Source organism: Micromys minutus, assembly GCF_963924665.1.
Source record: "Micromys minutus genome assembly, chromosome: 25".
Classification (NCBI taxonomy): Eukaryota; Metazoa; Chordata; class Mammalia; order Rodentia; family Muridae; genus Micromys; species Micromys minutus.
In genome coordinates, this window is record NC_137960.1 from 30,530,878 (window position 1) to 30,538,919 (window position 8,042).

Consider the following 8,042-nt stretch of genomic DNA (forward strand, 5'->3'; position numbering starts at 1 on the left):
GGACAGGGCTAAACAAATAATTCTTAGCCAAGGAATATTGAATGGCCAAGAAACATCTAAAGAAATGTTGAACATCCTTAGTCATCAGGGAAATGCTAATCATAAATAACAATCTTGAGATTTCACCTCACATCTGTCAGAAGAGATAAAATAAAAAGTCAGGTAATGGCAGAGTCTGATGAGGATGTGGATAAAGAGGAACACTCCTCCATTGTTGGTGGGATTGCAAGCTGGTAAAATCACTCTGGAAATCAGTATGGCGGTTCCTCAAAAAATTGGATATTGCACTATCTGAGAACCCAGATTTACCACACCTGGGCATATACCCAAAAGATGCTCTAATTTAAAACAGGGACATATGCTCTACCATGTTTATAGCAGCCCTATTTATAATAGGCAGAAACTGGAATGAACCCAGATGTCCTTCAACAAAGAAATGGATACAGAAGTTATGGTACATTTACACAATAGAGTACTACTCAACTATTAAAAACAGTGACTATATGAAATTGTTAGGCAAACGTATGGAGCTAGAAAATATCATCCTGAGTGAGGTAACTCAATTACAAAAGAACTCACATGGTATATACTCACTGATAAACGGATGTTAGCCAAAATCTCAGAATACTTAAAATACAATTCACAGACCACATGAAGCTCAAGAAGAAAATCATCAAATCATGGATGCTTCTGTCCTTTTTTAGAAGGGGAAAAATACTCACATGAGAAAATATGGAGACAAAGTGTGGAGCAGAGACTGAAGGAAAGGCCATCCAGAGACTGCCCCACCTGATGATCCATTTCATATATAGTCTCCAAACCCAGACAACATTGCTGCTGCCAAGAAGTCTATGCTGTCAGGAGCCTGATCTAGATGTCTCCTGAGAGACTGCCACAGCCTGAAATATACAGAGGGGAATAGTTGTAGCCAACCATTGGACTAAAAACAGGGTCCCCAATGGAGGAGTTATAGAAAAGACTGAATGAGCTGAAGGCATTTGCAATCCCATAGGAAGAACAACAATATCAACTGTCTAGAACCCCCAGAGTTCCCAAGGGACTAAACCACCATCCAAAAAGTACACATGGATAGACCCATGGCTTCTGATGCATATGTAGCAGAGGATGGGTTTATCAGGCATTAACTGTAGGATAGTCCCTTGATCCTGTTAAGGCTGATACCCCAGTGTAGGGAATGCTGGAGGGATTGCATTCGTGGTTGGGGAGCACCCTCATAGAAGCCAGGAAAGCTGCTCTGACACTGTATCCTTGAAATGACAGGGAAACCTCACCCTGATACCTCAACAATATGGCTGCCTAAACAAGACCAGAAATCCCTCAACAGCAACAGTCATACTAACGTGGAAGGTGAAAAATCTCATAGATGTAAAACCAGAGGCAACTTAAGAATGCTGAAAGTGAGAGAAATAGTCTTTCCGGTGTATTAGCTCGCTAACTGGTTATCCAATACCAACTGATCGTCATTGAAATCATATACATACAAGAAACATTATATGGACAGATCAGGCTGTAGATATATACTTTATATTGTATTAATAGTTAATCTCAAATAACAGGTTTCTACCTAACCTTGATCAATCAGTTTCTAGATTAAAAAAAAAAAAAACCACATATCTTTTATATTTATAAGCCTTAATCAGTACTAGTGTTGGGCATGTATCTACCCATTATACTATCAGAATTTACTTCCCCATCAATAACCCTGAGTTGTAACTTGCCATGTTCCACCTGGGCAGCTCTTAATTCTAATTGGTTAGCCCCCTTGGCCATTGTTTTCATGGTTCACCTACCCCATGGTGGCTTTCTCCTCTCTTCACTCTCTTTTCTCTCTTCATGGTTCTCTTCAGACCCCAACCCCAGAAACCCCAAACCCCACCTATTTTCCTTCTGCCCATCTATTAGCTGTTAGCATCTTTATTTAAGCAACAGTTTTACACTAAGGATCAAGGCCATATTGTATGTGAGTATTCTCTTATTCCTGTTAGCAACCAGGCATTGAGGGGGGCAGTATTTAGCATAACAATACATAACAAAAGACCAAACCTCATAATATATGTATATATATATGTATGTATATATATATATTAACTTACATATAATTATATATATTTATTTTTGAGAGGGAGCAAAGGAGTACATGGGGAGATTTGAGAAAGTAACAAGAATATGGAAAGTAATATAATAATACTTTAATTATAAAAATAAGGTAAAATAAAATGCTATTCATATGGTTTAAATATAATAAATGAAATCTTAGGAGAAAAACAGCATCTTATCCCAAAGTTACAGATGTGACATTTGCACAGCATTCAAAAATATGAAACTATCATGTATCAATCTTGACGATAGTTCACTAATGAAGAAGATGGAGACATGAGGCTTGAGGGCTGCATAGACTGGTGATGTCATTAATACGAGGCTGAAGTGAATGGAACCAAAAGTACAAAATACTCCATCATCATGACACTGATGAAGGTGTAATGAGAACCGAGTGATCAAGACAATAGTATCAAGTGTGTCTCTGTTGCAGTACTGGACACAAGAGTCAAAGAGAGATGTCAAAATAGATCTTCTTTAGAAAACTACATTCAGTGTGAAGTGAGTCTTATGAGACAGAATGTAATTTTCTAGAAGCTCACTGTGGTGATGGTACTGACCTTAAAGTGTTAAAATCATAAAAGAAAAATAAAAAAAAAAAGTCAGTCTTGTTATTTTTAATGCTTTTAGAGTATGTTTTTCACCTTTTAAATTATGCATATGTGTGCATGTGCAAGTGAGTTTGTGCACATGGCTGGCGTGCTCGCCAAGCCTAGAAGACAGCATTGTATCATCTGGAGTCTGAGATCAAGTGGGTCTGATGTGAGTCGGGGAAGAAAGCCTGTCCTCCACAAGAACAGCACTCACTCACACACTGAGCCACCTCTCCAGCCTCCTGGATAGCTTTGCTTATCAACATGACAAAGTCTAGGGTCATCTGAGAAGATGGAACCTCAAGTGAAGAATTTCCTTGAGGCCTGTTTCCGTGTGTGTGCAAGATTATCTCGGCTGATAATGGGTGGCGAAATCCCTAGGCAGTTAGAGAAGAAAGCAAGCTGAGTATGAGTCAGACAGTTAACTGGTCAGCAGGGTTTCTCTGTGAGTCTGGGCTTCCCATTTTACTTCCTCTTTTAACTAATCTTTTCCTGGTTACACTATAAGTAGAAATATATGAACATACAAAGAATAAAACAAAAAAGGGCCTCATATTTTCTACCACAATAATCATTATCTATACTTGGTATATTTCTTTTCAGTGTGTGTATTTAGGAAAAAAAAAAAGAACAACTGTACCTACCTTGTAAATGATGTATTATATTTTTTAACAAATACAAAATTTTAAATTCAGTACAAAATATTTCATTGTTGAATGAAACAGTTTCCTTATTGCTACTGATAACCCCGTGGGTATGTGCAATTGGAAATAGCAGACTCACTGTCCACATATCAGCATCCACAGTCTTAAATCTATAAATGTGGACAAATTAAAAAACAGTAAAAAATGTAACATAAACCATTGAAACACAGTTATAATAATTATGTGGCAGTCAGTATACTACTTAAGTATTGTGCCATGGAGACATATTCCAAATCCCCTAATACCATCCATATAAATGAAATTGTGTTCCACACAAAACAATTCACACAGCACAAGAACACAAAACCAAAGAGCTCTGTCCAAACTTTTTGGTACAGCTTTGGCAATACTCCTTAAAGATAAACATATTGCTTATCCTTTCCATAACTGTGTCATTCCCAAGATGGTGTTCCACAGAAATGGGAATATGCATTTGCCAAGTCTTATTTTTTTTATAAGATTAGCAACCTTAATGTAGAGAGCAAAACAGGCCGCAGAATGGGGAGAAATTATGATGTATTCTCCAAAATGAGACAGAAACAGGGCAGCAAGAACTGCCTTAATTGCACACAAAGCCATGGCCAACACTGCTCTTGGTTCCCCTACTGAAGTAGATGTTAGTGAGTCTTTATTGCTGAAGACATCACACACTTTGTATGCAGGACACAGAGAAGTCAAGTCGGGACTGAGCTGCAAGCCTCCAGCTCACTAGGACTCATCGTGCTGGAAGCTTCTTAGAAGCTGCTGGAGAAGAAACGATATTCACACAGTGTTAAAGTGATGAGATTTAGTTACTATTGAATGCTCAGCACTAAAGTAGACACCCATAGAGCCCCTTCAAGGCCCAGAAAACATCATGAAAGAGACAGTGACAAGCCAGTCAAAGGATTGGGGAGAGTGGCATGAAATGCTATCTTTGTAATAAGACACAGTTGCTGTAGTCATGACTACTCGGTATCTGACTATCTGCATAAGACCCACAGAAGATTTGGCCCTTCAATATTCCATTGTGGAGAGGTGCCAGAGATGACGAGAGCCCACCCCATACTGTGAGCTTTAGGTAGCTAATGTCAGGGAAGGGGAGGGCAGTTTTCCCTCCAGTGCTATAATCACTGCTAAATTGCCTATGCTCCAGTAAGCTATAAGTTAGTCACACACACACACACACACACACACACACAGAGAGAGAGAGAGAGAGAGAGAGACATACAGAGACAGAGACACAGAGACACAGAGAGACACAGAGAGACACAGAGAGACATAGACACACACACACACACACACACACAGAGAGAGAGAGAGAGAGAGAGAGAGAGAGAGAGAGAGAGAGAGAGCACATACACACAGAGAGAGCAGAATGACTAGTTGGGAGAAGAGGATTAGCAGAAGAGGACAAATGAGAGGGTGATGGAGGTGACTATGACGACAGTACATTGCATATATATATATATATGCATATATATACATATATATAATTGTAAAACAGAAAGAACATCTATAACTCAAAACCTTGAGCTGGGGAAGCCTGACAGTTTACAGTGTCAATATGGAATAGTGTCATTAAAACATATAAATTTATACAAAAGCAAAAATCTCTTTCCATAAAGAGGTTGCTTTGAGCTGGCAGTGACTAGGGAGGAGTGGAATCTTTTAGAGTTTTGGGGAGATAGCCACGCTTACTTTCTGACTGCAAAGCTACTTGCACTAGGGGTATTAATTTGTAAAAGGTCACTGTGCTGTATGCTTATGGAAGATGTCATTTTTTATCTATATTGTCTTTCAGTGCCATGATACATTAAAATGGTGGCCAAGAGGGATGGCTTGTGACAGCAAAAAACAAAAGCAGGCGAATGCATGAATATTATGGGATCATTTTCAAAAGTTTGTTCATAGATTTCCTCAGTAATATTCAAGGTTTACAAAAAAGACAAGAGAATTTGCCTTTGTGTTAGGAATTTTTAGACAACATGCGGCACAAAATGAAATGAGGCAAGCAATTTTATGCAAGTCCTATTGATGTGCACAATTACACATTAATATTTCTCTAAAATTTGTTACTATATAATAATTACAATTCAAACATTTTTTTAAAAAATTATGTATCTTTTAAACTGTGTTTTTAATTTTCAATTTTGAAGGACTGATTTTGATTCCTTTTATTTTATTTTATTGTTCACATTTAATCTCTATACCTAAATTTTCATGCGATTGTAGCTAGTCATTTCCTACTAAAAGAGCCATTCTCCTTCCAGAAAATCTAAAGAGATTAGAAACTGCAAAGTGCTTCTGCGTTTAATTCCCTGTAGAGTCACTGAAAGTCACTGTTTTGGGTTATCCTGGTGACATTTATTAAGACCAGAAAGCTCAGAGATAAGACCATCAGAAATATTTGTTTTACTTAACTACTCGGACCTTCCCACACCTGCTCAGCCCAGTGACCCAAACTATCTTGTAATTGCCCACGTTCAGCAGCCAGCAGGCAAGAATATCCCACCTTGAAGAAAGTGCACGTATTTTACAGTAATTTTCATGGATGGCTTACATCAGTATGGTGAAGTATAGGAACATTTTCATCATATATTCTCATTCTTATTTTATTTTATTATATACAGTTAATTAAAAGTATTTAAATTTTAGACATCAAATTTTTAACTTTAATTTAAAAAACCCTCTCATCTCTTCTGTTTCAGGGAAAAAAAATGTACTACTTATGAAGAGAATAAACTTAAATCTTCCCTCCTTGTGTGATTTAAAAACAAAAACGTTTTGCAATTGCTTAACAATCAAGTCACTGACCAGTATTTGAATTTACATTTGAGTTTTAAGGGAAGAAGATAAGTTATTTTTTAACAGAATTTACTAACATATAATGTCTTTTTTGAAGCACTGTATGCTCATCCATGATTCTTTTTTTGTATACTACAGACCTTTTCTGTTCATTTATTTTTGCCCAAACTGAAACCTGCTCTGACTTTAACTCCAGCAGATTTCATTAGAGTTGTGTTTATGTGCATGTATGTCATGATGAAAAGGTATACACACTTTTATATTTTCCCCCAGGGTTATACAATAAAGAGGAACCGAGAATTGTGTGTTCCACAGCTCACTGAAGCCCCATGGAAAACCCTACTGCACCCAGCTATGCACAGCTCTAGTTAAACATTGTCCTAGGGTTTGCCCTGCTCCGTCTGTTGTTTTTATGCTGAAGGCTCAGCCCAGGTTGGAGGCAGTATTGACTTTGTAATTAAACCATTTTACCGTCAGAATTTTGTAATCACTGCATTTAAAACCATCTGTTGTGTGAAAAGGTAAACTCTTCCCCCACCTCAAGGTACAGAAAAAAAAGAAAAAAGAAAGAAGGAAAGAAAGAAAGAATGAATGAATGAATGAATGAATGAATGAATGAAAGAAAGAAAGAAGGAAGGAAAGAAAGAAAAGAGGAAGAGAGAGAAAGAGAGAGAGAAGAAAGAAAGAAAGAAAGAAAGAAAGAAAGAAAGAAAAGCTAGTAACCTTTATTTTTTAACTTCTGAGTTCCAATTTTAGGGCCTTGTTTTCCTGATAGAAGCCTAAGGAGGAGGGAGAGGAGAAACAATTCTCTTCAGGAGAAGAACCAGGGATGGGGCCTGTCATAGAATTAAAATTAACTGTAGGTTCAAGTGTCTAGTCACCTGTACCTCATTTTCAAAGATACTTCCCTTCATCCTGTGTGTGCAGGGGCTTATATGCATTAGTTTATTAAAGAAGGGCTGTAATGGTATTAAAGACAGATTTGGATATTTCACAACATTAGAAATTTTTCTTGCATATGTTCTGTGGCCTCAAAACTCTAATAAGATGTGTTAGCTGTACAAACTTGTAGTGGTGAGTTAAGGGAACTCACAAACACAAGGAGAATGTCCAGAAAAAAAGAACATAGTTTTTCGTGAAAACCTGGTGCTTTATGAAATACATTGGCTTGGCATTAACAGTCAGCAGGCCCTGCCTCAGAGCCCAGAAAGAAGCTGCAAGTGAAAGATGAGCAAACTCCCATCCTCCCTGACCTGAGGCTGTCTGAATGAGCATATCTCCCTGTCGGCCTTCAGGAACTGCTGCAAGCAGACCAGGCCTTGTACCTGATGCTCCTTAGGCCCTGGGTGACCCTTTAAACTTGCAGAACCTAAGGTCCTGCCATCAATAATCACTGAAAGTTAAAGGACTTGCATTTTGAGGTTGTTCGAAATCTTCATGAAGTAATGTCTCAAGGTGTCTGTAGTTCGGATGCAAAACCAACTGTTTCTATTGCAACCAGTTCACTTTTCAGAAGACAAACACTTGAGGCATAAATTTTTATGCTTCAGTGAAGATTACTAGCAAAAAATAACTGATGCTTGATTTAATAGTGAACCTTACAAAGCAATTTTGCAGTGTTGACATGCATTACATAATTCAGACAAAGAAAATTAAGAAAATGATTTCCCATGATGATAAGTCTCTCTCCCTACTCCTTCCCTTCACCTTCTCCTCCTTCTCCTCCTTCTCCTTTAACCCCATCCTCTCTCCTCTCCCTCCCTGTCCCTCCCTCCTTCTCCTCCTCCTCCTCTCTCTACTGAATAATTTGAAGACTCTCAGTAGAAGGACAAATCAGATA